General features: G+C 42.1%; 1 protein-coding gene across 1 annotated transcript in view; it reads right to left on the reverse strand.

Annotated features, from left to right (window-relative positions):
* Positions 1-15322, reverse strand: part of SLC9A2 (solute carrier family 9 member A2) — an 89234-nt gene that overhangs the window by 62732 nt on the left and 11180 nt on the right. The window lies entirely within an intron of this gene.

Consider the following 15322-nt stretch of genomic DNA (forward strand, 5'->3'; position numbering starts at 1 on the left):
CTTAACATTGCTTTAACTGTGTCCCAGAGATTCTGGTACCTTGTGTCTTTATTCTCATTGGTTTCAAAGAACTTATTTATTTCTGCCTTAATTTATTTACCCAGTAGTCATTCGGGAGCAAGTTGTTCAGTTTCCATGTAGTTCTATGGTTTTGAGTAAGTTTCTTAATCCTGAGTTATAATTTGATTGCAGTGTGGTCTGAGAGACGGTTTGTTATGATTTCCATTCTTTTGCATTTGCTGAGGAGTGTTTTGCTTCCAATTATGTGGTCAATTTTAGAATAAATGCTATGTGGTGCTGAGAAGAATGTACATTCTATTGATCTGGGGTGGAGAGTTCTATAAATATCTATTAGGTCTGCTTGGTCCAGAGCTGAGTTCAAGTCCTAACTATCCTTGTTAACTTTCTGTCTTGCTGATCTGTCTAATATTGACAGTAGGGTATTAAAGTCTCCTACTATTATTTTATGGGAGTCTGAGTCTCTGTGTAGGTCTCTAAGAACTTGCTTTATGAATCCGGGTGCTCCTGTATTGGATGTATATATATATATTTAGGATAGTTAGCTCTTCTTGTTGCATTGATCCCTTACCATTATGTAATGCCCTTCTTTGTCTTTTTTGATCTTTGTGGGTTTAAAGTCTGTTTTATCAGAGACTAGGATTGCAACCTCTGCTTTTTTTTTCTTTCTTTCCATTTGCTTGGTAAATATTCCTCCATCCCTTTATTTTGAGCCTATGTGTGTCTTTGCACATGAGATGGGTCTCCTGAATACAGCACACTGATGGGTCTGGGCTCTTTATCCAGTTTTCCAGTCTATGTCTTTTAATTGGGGCATTTAGCCCATTTACATTTAAGTTTAATGTTGTTATGTGTGAATTTGATCCTGTCGTCATGATGCTAGTTGTTTATTTTGCACATTAGTTGATGCAGTTTCTTTACAGTATCATTGGTCTTTTTATTTTGGTATGTTTTTGCGGTGGCTGGTACTAGTTTTTCCTTTCCATATTTAGTGCTTCCTTCAGGAGCTCTTGTAAGGCAGGCCTGGTGATGACAAAATCTCATAGTATTTGCTTGTCTATAAAGGATTTTATTTCTCCTTTGCTTATGAAGCTTAGTTTGGCTGGATATGAAATTCTGCACTGGAAAATTATTTTCTTTAAGAGTGTTAAATATCGATCCCCATTCTCTTCTGGCTTGTAGAGTTTTTGCAGGGAGATCTGCTGTTAGTCTGATGGGCTTCCCTTTGTAGGTAACCTGACCTTTCTCTCTGGATGCCCTTAACATTTTTTCTTTCATTTCAACCTGGGTGAATCTGATGATTGTGTGTCTTGTGGTTGCTCTTCTTGAGGTGTATCTTAGTGGTGTTCTCTCTATTTCCTGAATTTCAATGCTGGCCTGTCTCGCTAGGTTGGGGAAGTTCTCCTGAATAATATCCTGAAGGGTGTTTTCCAACTTGGTTCCATTCTCCCTGTCACTTTCAGGTACACGAATGAATCATAGGTTTGGTCATTTCACATAGTACCATATTTCTTGGAGGCTTTGTTTGCTCTTTTTCATTCTTTTTTCTCTAATCTTGTCTTCAGGCTTTATTTCATTAAGTTGATCTTCAATCTCTGATATCCTTTCTTCTGCTTGATCGATTCGGCTATTGATATTTGTGTATGCTTCATGAAGTTCTCATGCTGTGATTTTCAGCTCCATCAGGTCATTTATGTTCTTCTCTAAACTGGTTATTCTAGTTAGCAGTTGCTGTAACCTTTTATCAACGTTCTTAGCTTCCTTGCATTGGGTTAGAACATGCTCCTTTAGCTCAGAGGAGTTTGTTATTACCCACCTTCTGAAGCCTACTTCTGCCAATTTGTCAAACTCATCCTCCATCCAGTTTTGTGCCCTTGCTGGAGAGGAGTTGTTATCATTTGGAGGAGAAGAGGCATTCTGGTTTTTGGAATTTTCAGCACTTTTGTACTGGTTTTTCCTCACTTTCATGGATTTATCTACCTTTGATTTTTGATGCTGATGGCCTTTGGATGGAGTTTTTCTGTGGGCATCCTTTTTGTTGATGTTGACTTTATTGTTTTCTGTTAGTTAGTTTTCCTTCTAACAGTCAGGTCCCTCTGCTGCAGGTCTGCTGGAGTTTGCTGGAGGTTCACTCCAGACCCTGTTTGCCCGGGTATTACCAGCGGAGGCTGCAGAACAGCAAAGATTGGTGCCTGCTCCTTCCTCTGGAAGCTTTGTCCCAGAGAGGCACCCACCCGACATCAGCCAGAGCTTCCCTGTGTCTGTCAACTCCTGCTGGGAGGTGTCTCCCAGTCAGGAGCCATGGGGGTCAGGGACTCACTTGAGGAGGCAGTCTGTCCCTTTGCAGAGTTTTAGCACTGTGCTGGGAGATCTGCTGCTCTCCTGAGGTGTCTGTCAACCCCTGCTGGGAGGTGTCTCCCCGTCAGGAGCCATGGGGGTCAGGGACTCACTTGAGAAGGCAGTCTGTCCCTTCACAGAGCTTGAGCACTGTGCTGGGAGATCTGCTGCTCTCTTCAGTGCTGGCAGGCAGAAAGGTTTAAGTCTGCTGAAGCTGTGCCCACAGCTGCCCCTTCCCCCAGGTGCTCTGTCCCAGGGAGTTGGAAGTTTTATCTATAAGCCCCTGACAGGGGCTGCCCCTTTTCTTTCAGAGATGCCCTGCCCAGTGAGGAGGAATCTAGAGAGGCAGTCTGGCCTCAGGCACTTTGCCACACTGCCATGAGTTCTGCACAGTCAGAGTTAGCACTGTAAGGGGAAAACCACCTACTCAACCCTCAGTAATGGCAGACACCCCTCCCTGCACCAAGCTCAAGTATCCCAGGTCAACTTCAGACTCCTGTGCTGGCAGCAAGAATTTCAAGCCAGTGGATCTTAGCCTGCTGGTCTCTGTAGGAGTGGGATCCGCTGAGCTAGACCACTTGGCTTCCTAGCTTCAGCCCTCTTTCCAGGAGAGTGACCAGTTCTGTCTTGCTGACATTCCAGGTGCCACTGGGGTAAAAAAAAAAAAAAAAAAAAAAAAAAACCTCCTCCTGCAGCTAGCGCAGTGTCTGCCCAAACAGCCACCCAGTTTTGTGCTTGAAACCCAGTGCCCTGGTGGTGTAGGCACCCAAGGGAATCTCCTGCTCTGTGGGTTGCAAAAACCAAGGGAAAAGTGTAGTATCTGGGCCAGAATGCACTGTTCCTCATGGCACAGCCCCTCATGGTGTCCCTTGGGTAGGGGAGGGAGTTCCCTGACCCCTTATGCTTCCCTGCTTCCCGGGTGAGGTGATGCCCCATCCTGCTTCTGCTTGCCTTCCGTGGACCGCACCCACTGTCTAACCAGTCCCAATGGGATGACCTGGGTACCTCAGTTGGAAATGCAGATATCACCCACCTTCTGCATTGGTCTTGCTGGGAGCTATTCCTATTCAGCCATCTTCAACAGAAAGTAATTATTTGTTGTAATCATGTCTCTTACTAAGTTAGAAGTGATATAATCAGTGACAAAAGTAATGGCCATTAAGTTAGGAGACAGGTATACCTGAATTCATCTTTTTAAATGGTTGTGCAAAAAAAAATAGTAAGAAAATGAAAATTTAAAAAGATACAACAGGTCAAACTCGCATGCTGATCATTAGTGGGATCACGCCTGTGAATAGTCACCGTACTCCAGCCTGGGAAACATAGTAAGACCCCCATCTCTTTAACAAAAATAAAAGTGAAGAATGAAAAATAGTAAGAATAAAAAAGAACAGATTGCTGTTTCTGGGAAGATGGAGTAGATACATTGTTCTCTATTCCACTCTATACACCTAAAGAGCCTAGATATTATACGTAAAGCAAATATAACTCTGAAAGAGAGCAGAAGAAATGCTGGCCAGAGACCCCTAGACCATGGCATTCAGTTCTCTGGGTCTTCTTTCTGTCTCTCATATCTCAGACTTGGAGCTGAAGAAGCCAGCAACCCAGAAATGCCAATGGACACAGGCAACAAAAAACCAACAATAGCCTGCTTTATCTAGACAAGAGAATAGGGAAGAGTCAACCTCGCAAGGCACAGAAGTTTTAGACAATAACTGCTCCTCTCCAGCCAAACACCACAGAAGAAACTGTGGTCCCAACGGCAGCAACATCTGAGTGGGCGATTTAGATTCCATCCTCATCAGAGTGTAAGGAACACCCTGGCTTCCCTATTTGGGTGGTGTCAGAGAAGGAAAAGGGCAGAAGAGGGTCTTTCTTCTCTACTGGGTGGTAATGAGCACTCCCCTCCCTATGGAGCCAGCAAAGACGACGTAAAGAACGCAGAGAACATGGACGTCACCATCGTCCAGCCACAAAGCAACCCACTTTTGACCCCTTACTGACAAAAAGACAGAAACCACAGATTATCAGTTTGAGAATGAAACAAAGGTATCACTACAGACCCTGTAGAAATAAAAAAATAATAATAATAAGGGAATATTTGAACAACCATACACACACATGACATCTTAGCTGAAATGGACCAATTCCTCAAAAAACACCAATGGCAACAACTCAACCAATATGAAAAAAATAATTGAATAGCCCTACAACTGGCAAAAACAATTAAAATTTGAAGGTGTAATTTTAAAACTCTTCCCCCCAAAAATCTCCAGGTCCATATAGTTTCTCTAGTGAATTCTACAAAATAAAAGCAATTCTATACAACTTCTTCCAAAAAAATAGAAGAGGAAGGAACACTTCTCAATTCATTTTATGAAGCTAATATTGCCCTGACAGATACCAAACCAGATAACTGCAGTACCAAAAAGAAAACAGCAGACCAGTATCCTTTAGCAAGGAGTACTGATGCAAAAATATCAGCATATAATTCAGCAATACATAAAAAGAATTGTGCACTATGACCAAGTGACGTTTATTGCAGGGATGCAAGACTGGTTCAATATTCAAAAATTCACCAGTGTAATCCTTCATATCAATAGGCTAAAGAAGAAAAACCACATGATTATATCAATTGGTGCAGAAAAAGTATGTGACAAAGTTCAACATCTATTCATGATTAAAATTCTCAGCAAATTAGGAATAGAAATGAACTTCCTCAGCTTGTCAAAGATCATCTTCAAAAAGCCTGATTGGTTCTAAATGCCAAATTTTAACTACACAGAAAGGAAGCCAGCTCATCTTTAAAAGTCCAAGGAGGTGCTGGAGACAGCACGTTAAAGAAATGATTGCACAGCCTGTAAATCACTGGACTATGTACATTATGGGAAAATCACTACAAGGATTCTTCCTTCCTAGAAATTGATAAATAACTTACGTGATTACTTTTCTTTTCATTCATTAGCTACAAGTATTTCTTTATTATTATTATACTTTAATAATTATTAATATACTTTAAGTTATATAATAAATATTCATACACTATAAGTTCTAGGGTATAAACAACGTGCAGGTTTCTTACATAGGTATACATGTGCCATGTTGGTTTGCTGCACCTACCAACTCACCATTTACGTTAGGTATTTCTCCGAATGCTATCCCTCCCCCAGCCCCCCAGCCCCAACAGGCCCGGTGTGTGATGTTCCCCACCCTGTGTTCAAGTATTCTCATTGTTCGATTCCCACCTATGAGTGAGAATATGCTGTGTTTGGTTTTCTGTCCTAACTCACAAGTATTTCCAAGCACTCACCATCATGAAATGTGTCAGGCACTAAGGACACAGCAATATCCTAGACAGACACGACTTCTGTCCTCATGGAGTTTAGAGTTTGCAGGGAAGAAGGATGTTGAGCAGGTGATCACACACAGCATGCTTGTTATGGAGCAAGAAGTGTAAGTTTCAACACAATTACATGGCAGGGTCTCAGCTCTTGTCTTCCCTGTGGGGGAGGGGCTTTTTAAGGAAATCATTTTTCACCTGAGAAGTGAACAGGATTTGGAATTCTCAAAACCAAGAAGGGTCTGAGGGTCTTCTCAAGCAGAACAGCACACGCAAAACTCACTAGAGTGGAGACAGAGGTGGCCCACAAGAGACACTGCATGCAATCCAAAAAGAGGGAAAGGGTGAGGTGTTCTGGGACCTGTCATCCAGTTTGGATTGACCATAAAGGCCATGGGAAGTAACACCCAATATGGAAAGGAGGTGAGGAAAGAGCTATGCTTTTCATCTGAGACGTTTACAGAGCGTTTGGGCAGGACTGTGCATGAGCTCTGTGTGGCTCTCTCTCCTTCATGACCCTTCTGACACCCCTGACAAAGTGCCCACCACCCTGAGTTCACAAATCCATTTGAGAGTCTGTCGCACCCACTGGAGCACACGGTCACAGGGCTGGCGCAAGTTTTATTCACTTTGGCACTCCTATTGTCTCATACAGTATGTGGTAAGTTGTGTCAGCCAGAAGTATATGTTTGGTCTCTGCTCCCAGTTCCTGGCACAGAGCTCCTAAACCCTTGTAATCTCCTGAGCAATAAGGGCAATAGGAGCATCTGTTATAATATTCAGTCTTAGTGTCTGATTCTAGAGACATAAGAGCTTCCAAGACTTTCAGAATCCTTGGAGTGATAAGTGTCTTTTATATGCTGATGAGATGACTGGTGGCTGGGGTCCCCTAGATAGCTTCAAGATGGCGGCTGGTTGCCAGAAAGACCAAGGCAGGATTAGAGGCTTGGGACTTCCAACTCCACCATCCAAATTCTGGGGAGTGGAGAAGGGCAGAAGGTTGAGTTCCATCACCTATCTAATGGACCCTCCATGAAGACCCTGAGTGATGAGGTTGGGAGCTTCTTTGTTGGTGGGCACGTGGTGGAGCTGGGAGGGTGCTGCATGCTGAGAGGAAATAGAAGCTCGGCACCCTCCCCATGCCTGCCCTGTGCACCTCTTCACCTAGATGCTCATCTGTATCCTTTATAACAACCAGTAAACCAGTGTTGCCCTGAGTTCTGTGAGTTATTATAGCAAATGATCGAATCTGAGCAGGTCATGGGACTCCCCAGTTTATAGCCAGCTGGTCAAAAGTAGGGGGAGGCCCAGGACTTTAGATAGTCATCTGAATCATGGGCAGTTTTGTGGGACAAGGTCCTTAACTATGGATTCTGTCCCGACTCCAGGTAGTTAGGGTCAGAATAGAATTGAATTTTAGGATACCAGGCAGCTGTCTGAAGAGTAGGAGAATTGGTTGTTGGTGTCAAGGAAAAACCTACACATTTGGTGTGAGAAGTGCAGAGAGAGAGCAGAGAAACACAAGTTTTTTCCTAGTATGGTACCAAAGAAAAAGGCTCTTAACCTGTCCTCTGAGCTGGCTAGTTTCCTTAGCGATTATATGCCAAGCCTCAGATGCAGTGAAAATGTGCATGTTGTAACTGTAGACTCCAATGCCAGAAAGTTACAGAGTTTGTATCTTACTTTTTGTCTCACACGCCTCACAATCCTCGTTCCAACCTTTCTGTTTTCTCTGATCTTTAATTTTGTTATTTTATTTCCCAAGAAAATGAACAGCCCACTGGTCTATATCTGATTGCACTGCAGGTTTATGCTTTTATTACTACCGGTCATTTCTACGTTTGTCTCAATTTCATTAAAGTTGTAAGAGCTATATTGTTCCTCCTCAAAATGTTCACTTTTGCCAGACATAGAAGAACAAATACTGTTATGATTCCACTTACATGAGGTACCTAGAATGTACCAATTCACAGAGACAGAAAGCAGAATAGAGTTTACCAGGGGCTCAAGGGAGAAGGTGATGGGGAGTAAGTGTTTAACGGGCACAAATTTTCAGTTTGTGAAGATGAAAATGTCGTGAAGATGGATGGAGGTAATGGCTGCAAAACACTGAGAATGTACTCAATGCCACTGAATTGTACACTTACAAATATTGTGTGACTGTATAAGCACTGCTAAACCAACTGCGAGAAAAGATAATGCTGCTAAATGGACCTCTGCTGGTAGGCACGGTCACCATGCAGTGTTCTGAAATTCTGATTGATCCCCTGATACACAGTCTGAACTAAACCTTCAAAAGGCAGCTCTACAAATGTTGATATAAAATGTACAAAGCATGGGCTGTTCAAAAACAAGAAACAAAACAACAGAATTTTTTGGCAGCTCAAAAGGTAAAACAGGTAATTTTTCACAAAAACACTCATAGCACAATGTCAAAGAATAGGAAAATGGTTGAGTGAATGATAGCCTATTAACATGATATAATAATCTACCACAGCATGTATGTTTATTATGTCAGTTTTTCTTTGGGTTTCTATTTTTTTAGACAGGGTTTCATTCTGTCACCCAGGCTGGAGTGCAGTCGTGCAATCATAACTCACCGAAGCCTCGAGCTCCTAGGCTCAAGAAATCCTCTCACCTCAGCCTCCTGAGTATCTAGGACTACAGGTGCACACCAGAACACCTGGCTGATTTTTTAATTATTTTATAGACAAGGTCTCGCTATGTTGACCATGCTGGTCTCAAACTCCTGCTCTCAAGGGATCCTCCCACTTCAGCCTCCCAACATGTTGGGATTGTGGGCATAAGCCATCACTCCTGGATTTATTTGAAATAACGTTCAGTGAAAAAAGAGCACAGAATAGTTTTAAAAGTTTTTATTTTCCTTTAAGACTATTAAATTCATTGATTTTACTCACAGATACGTTTTCTCAAACTCCTGGCCTCAAGCAATTCTCCTGCCTTGGCCTCCCAAAGTGTTGGGATTACAGGCAGAAGCCACTGCGTCTAGACTCACAGACACATTTTTAAAGAAAGTGCCTCTCCACACTTGATCAAAAGGCTGAGAAGCAGTGGAAAGTGCCTCTCTTTAGTGAGCATAAGGAACACTTTCATTCAAGAGATCAGTAATTGCCAGGACCACAACTGATGTACCCATAGAGTTTACCTTTCACAGACGATGAACTCATTGTGTGTCTTAACACAGTGCCTCCTGAGTACAGTCCCAACTTGGCTTCCCTTTGGCTTGTGCTTCCTATTCAAGGTGGGAAACATGAACCCTTTTTCCTTAGATATTCCATAGCGCCCTTCCCACATTTGTCAATGGTCAGAGTATGTCAGCCATTTGTATTTGTCTTTTTGTAACATGATCACTTTCTGAGAATAATACTCATTTTGATCAGTGTTAACTTGACTATAAAACATATTCCAACTGATCCTGAGTGCCTAAGTGTCCCACATAATCAGCTCAGCCCTTTTAAATATACCCAGGTAGAAATACAAGAAGCAAAATTTTATGCAACATGAAAAAGTCTGAAGCAGAGTTTGCAAGCTTGCAGGCCATAAGCCACCAAGGACTGCACACCTGTTTTGTTTGGCCTATCTAGTGGGTTCAAAGATTGAGCTCATATTGAGAAACTGAGAGGATCCACATGTAAATTCTTCTGTCCTAGTTATCTTGGAAAATCAGCAAAACGGGGCTTTTTGTCACTCATGCCAATTTCTGCAAAGTGGCCATCAGCTGGAGTTTGGGCAGGGCAAGACCTGGCTGTCCAACTTGCTCCCCATAACCGCCGCCCCCATCTCTCAGGGCATGAAGAGGCACCAAGAAAGGCCCACACTGACAGCTACATGTCTGTCTTTTTAGACTCCTTCCTTCTAGTCTCAACTACAGCAATGACAACACAACTTAGGCAGAGATTCCAGGAATTAAGTAACATGTTTCCCATCCTTTAAGCAGATGAATGAGGGACCATCTCCTCAGGGGCCGGGGTGCCTCCCTATCCCAGCTGGGGCACTGCAGTTGGTTTTTATCAGTGGGGTAAGATCTCTGGTGGGTCCAGGACAACACATAGAGTGGGTGAAGTTCACTTCTGCAGGAAGGTGGCTCTGCCACCCTGGGAGTCTCTTCTTCACTGGAGGCAGCTGAACCTTACTCTGATACCCGAGCCGGGTTGGGCACAGGATTTAACTCATGCCCTAGCCACCTCACTGCCTGCATTATATTCTTTCTTCAACCCACACCACACCCACTGGACAGCTCGGAAATGATCACTGGCTCAGTTGTGCTGGCGCTGCAACTCTGCCCAAGGAAATAATAACGATGACACTGGCCAGTTTTCAAAGTATTTCAGCATGTATTCTATCTGGGGTGAAACGTGTGTCTCCCCAAGCTGAGAAAAGGACTCTACAGATGGTAAGGGAATTTCTAATACAGCCAGGTGGGAAACAAGATACTCACTATTAAATACTGAGAGCTGTCCTTGAACATGCGGAGTATTCTTATTTAGAAAACTCTGGGACTCAAGTTTCCTATGAGGAACGGTGGGTGAAGCAGCCACAGAGCTTGCTCTCAGTCTGTTAGGACTGCAGGTATAGGTCTTACAGCTGTGAAACAGACTCAACGGGTCTTCTGTGATTCCACACATCTTTAACTTTTTCATCTCCTCAAGGCTCTAGGCCCTCCACTTTTTCTTGTTCTTTTCTTCCTTTCCTCCAACCCTCCCATTTTAGAAACACAATCTGATGAAGAGGTTTGACCAAGAAAGGATTCAATTTGAAGAGATCATTCTGAAGGTAAAACTTGCCAGTGCCTAGGCAGTGTGTAGGAGGAGTTACAGAGTCCAAGTGGTTGACAAGTTCTAGTGACTATTTCTGAACAGATCCTTTGCACAGCTTAGTTGGGCTGGGAGAGGGGCCACTAGGGCGTGCCAGTGGTGATAAAGACTCTGGTATACTATAACCTAGATTCAAAGCTTTCCATGCCAGCCAACAGTTGAAAGCAATTTTTATTCTACTGCCCCAGGCTAGATGTTAAATCTCAAGATTTATCATTCTCTCAACTCATGTGTTAGTAAATGATTTATGCCAATTTTGGCTTTGCTGTTTGCACACTGCTATCACTAAACCATATAAGATTTTCCAGGGACGCTACCCCACCCACCCAGCCACCTTGTGTGGGAACTGTATTTTCTGTTTCCTGGTTTCTATTCCTTCAAGAGCTTGCCTTCTAAGCAAATTTACCACTTGCTCAAAATACATAGATCAAAGTATAGTGAAGGAACCCACAATTGCCAGTAATTGCTACCTGATTTCATTTTTCATTTAAGTGGTTGCTAACACTTAACTGCAGTCACCAGTTATTTACATGGCAGGGAAATATTTGCACACTGTTAGCTCATGCTAAACTAAGAAACCATCCCATTTGGTAAATGACTGTATTTTCCAAGCTTGCTAGAATCCTATCCCTTTCATTCCCTTTCCCTCCTCCCTGACTTCTGTTACCAAGTCGGTGGTCTTTGTACATCCAGGCATCTTCCCATTTGCTTATGGTTGCAAAAATCAAAGGGGTTTCAATGAGTTTTGGGATGTGTATTTTAAGGATTCATGGAGATTCACAGTTCCATAGAGTTCTACAGTCATCATAATTATTACGTTCCATTAAAATAATGGTCAAACCTACTAACACATTCAGTGGGTAAACAGTGGACTAGAGTCTTGCCAATTATACTCGTTTGTTACAAGATTTAGGAACAGTAACAGCTCCCTGGTTTTAGTGGCTTCAAAACAGAAAATTGAAACAAGACCAAAGAAAAAGAAAAAGATCAAAAAAAGGAAGAAAACCACTGCAGAAGGAGCCAACCATTAAGTAAACAGATTAGCTATCTCATCAACCAAATCCCTTTAGCAAACCGTCACCTCTCATGTGTGGTGCTTAGAATGTGAGAACATGAATGAATGAATGAATGAATGTCAACTGTGACACAAAACAAAATAAAATACAGACTCTTGTGACGTTCAAAGCAGATGACAAATTACAGTTGTGAAATGACTGAAAATATAAAACAGTGTTACTTGGTTTTAACTATATACATTGTAAGCGACAACATTTGTAAAAAGACGCCCATGTCCTTGGAACCTCTCTTGAGGAGGGGTGAACAGCGAGTGAACAGCCAACTCACACATAAATAATCAGATGTCAGAGAGTGATAGACACCTTAGAAGAAAGCAAACCTGGGCAACAGGATTCAGAGAAACTGGGGCCAGAGCTGTTGCACACAAGCATGCATGTATTCTTATTTCCCTTTAAAGCTCCTCGAGCCAGAGTCAGCATCTTCCATACTTATCCAGAAACTTTACCAGTGAACACACAAAGAATGCTGCCATTCTCCTAAGTAAGCAGACCAGGCATGTTGACGCTAACAATGTATCCCTCCCAACCTTGAACACCAAGACTTTCAATCAGATAGAAAAGAGGAAGCTGCAATTTTTCAGTATCGTTTCTCCTCACCATTCCCGTGTTCTGTAAGAGAAAGTGTACAGTCAGCCGATGCATGCTGCTGCCTTAGAATACTGGTGATGGAAAGCGCGGGTTGACATTTCTAATGCATGCTGCTGCCTTAGAATACTGGTGATGAAAAGCACGGGTTGACATTTCTAAAATAGCAATAATTACTTTAGGCAGCACTTTAACATTCTTTCCAATCTAGATTCTCAAAGAAACACTATTTGTACAGAAAGCACAAAAGGCCTAGGAAAGCAACTGCTGAACAACGTGCTTACCGCAAGTGTGTGAGCCGAGGCATCTGTGGACCCTAATGACACAGAAGAGACCCAGAAGCTCTGGGCTTTCCAGGAAGTGTCTGGAGGAGGGTCAATGAGAGAGTCTGCTCCTGTAGGGAATCTCAGCTGACTGTGAGCCCTGCATGCCTAGTCTTTCACCTAGCCCTCCACCAATTATGCCTGACTGCTCACCTTTCGTTTTCCAAGACAAGAACCTGGGATTAAAAAAAAAAAAAAAAAAAAAAAAAAAAAAGGTGTGTATTGCCTTTCTTTTCCATTGCACACTAACTTAGCAAAAGCAGAAAGAAATGATTTTTTTAAGCTTATGTCACATATTTCAGAGGCTGACACACATATGATTTAGAAAGAAACCTTTTCATAACAACAATGGCAGAAGATCAGGACATCTAACAACTTGCTGTGGAGCAAATGGACAAAACAGATTTTCACAGTATAATGCTATTATACATTGAGGGAGAAAGAAAGAAATCTGTTCTCCTTCAAGGCTATCCACATTTCCAAGGTCTATAAAGTAGCACGTGTTGTAAATGCGTTAACTCTATCCTCACAACAACCTAATGAAGAGGCTACTACTGTGAGCTCATTTTACTGATGAAATAACAGGTTAGAGAAGGTACTTGACTCACCCACATCCACAGCTAGTAAGTAGCAGGGCTGGGATTTTGGACCCCAGAGCTTAAATTACCATTAAAAGTATATCCAATAATACTATATGCACTACGGTAGAGTGATCAAATCAATTACCATCCAAATGAGGATATTTGAGAGTGAAATGACACAATAATAATATATGCGACAGGTCATTTGTAACAAATGTACACCAGAAATATCATGGACAACCAGGGAGTGTGGTAACTTTAATTATATCATTAAAGTGTGGTGAAGAAAGAGTTTCTCCAAATGTTATTGAGTTACTCATTTACTCAGTAATTATTTATTGAGTTTGTACTATGTACCAGGCCTTGTTCCAGACAATGAGTCAAACACAAAGTCCTTTCCCTCATTGAGCACGCATTCTAATGAATGTCATTTATATGTACATGTGTTTCTTTATAGGCCTGTTTGCATGTGTAATACCTGTGTATGTGTGTGCAACATTGAAACATATTTAACATCTTTTCTCCTGTAAATCAGTTGTAGTTGAACTTATTAAAATCTACATGACAGCCTAAGTTATATGGGTTGAACCTTTTCTTAACCTATGAATACTTAACATGTTAAATATGTATCTCAAAAGCATTAAAATTCTGTATTCTGTGTGTCATGGATGATGGAAAAGACCAGGCCAAGATTCTGAAGTTCTAGACTGATGGTCCGGCTCTGGTACTACTGAGTTCTGCTACCTTACCTTTTCCTTAGCTCTTTGTGTCCTGCCCAGTTTAGAGTTGTTGTGAGGTCATACTACTCCTAACTTTTGGGTTGCAGTGTACTTTTTCCATGTATTACTTCGATTCGTCCTCACAGAATCACACGAAGGAGGCCGGGTGCTATTATTATTACGTGATTTTACAATGGCAGTCTGAGACTGTCATAACAAGGCCTGTGAGTCAAGCATGAGCCTCACATGCAGGCCTCTGGCTCCAGGTTAAGAGTGGGTAAAGTGCGCTGGAGACCACACCTGAACTGTGGTCCTTTAATATTATTTCCCGTGAGAAACGGGGCCGGGTGAGACACATCCAAGTGATGAACAACTAGCTGTGGCCCCACCTCTGCCACTTGATAGCTGACACCTTGGACAAGTTACCTAAGCTCCCTAAACTCTTATCCTCATCTATTTTTTAAAACTAGGAATAATAATGGTGCCTACCTCCCAGAATTACCGTGAAGATTAAATAAGACAAAGACTATAAAGCGCTTGGCTCAAATACCTGGCAGAGAATAATATTCTGTCCGTGTTAGCTATTATTATTTTATTAAAGAAACTGTGACAGAGGGATGACCGAGTCTCACCCATCTCCTCCCTTCTGTGCTACAAGAAAATGCACCGCTGGTTGCATTACACTGCTCAGGTTTCCTGGCCAGTGGATCTCCAGGAAACAGGCCCAGGAATTGGGAGAAGCAGCCAGAGGCAGAGTCACAGAACTATGGCTATGGAGTTGTTTCACTGCCCTGTGATTTTCTAAACTTTCTATGGATAGCAAAACCTTTATACTTCTTCAGAGTGCTTCCCGGACAGAACAGGCAGGGAGCAGGCAGGTGTCATCTGATTCATTTCTAGGTGAACTTTCTAAATGTATTGTGACTTTGATTTTTCTTTGCTGTCTTTCCCCTGTGAGCCTTTGTATGCCAACACAAAGTAATAACGTGAAACTCACCTGGAAAGTATGCTTGTCACAGTCATAACAGAGATCTTTTGGTGGAATTTCCCTGCCTTACCCACCGGAATTATTAGAGAGGAAGAGGAATACAAGTCGTCTTCAAACGAGGAATGAATTTGACAAATCAAGATGAGAAAACCCATGTACAGTGATAAACAATGCACAGGACGGTCGCAGGAAGCACATCAATTATGACTCACACATTTAAAAGATGTAATTGCGAGAGAATAACCTATAATTGTGCTTGTATCATTTAAAATGATAATACGCCCATGTCTCTACGTCACTTTAATATAATATTAATATAATAAACACATGCTTCTCTTGGATTAAGTCTCTTTTGCTGTAAAAGTAACAGCTTTGTTATAAATGATGAAATGATGTCCTCCCCTGCAGACAATCTTAAACAGATAAGTTAAGTATATATATATAGATGTGTGTGTGTGTGTATGTGTGTGTATATGTGTGTGTGCGTTTGTGTGTGTGTGTATGTATATATCTCCCAATG

The sequence above is a fragment of the Piliocolobus tephrosceles genome, chromosome 15, assembly GCF_002776525.5.
Source record: "Piliocolobus tephrosceles isolate RC106 chromosome 15, ASM277652v3, whole genome shotgun sequence".
Classification (NCBI taxonomy): Eukaryota; Metazoa; Chordata; class Mammalia; order Primates; family Cercopithecidae; genus Piliocolobus; species Piliocolobus tephrosceles.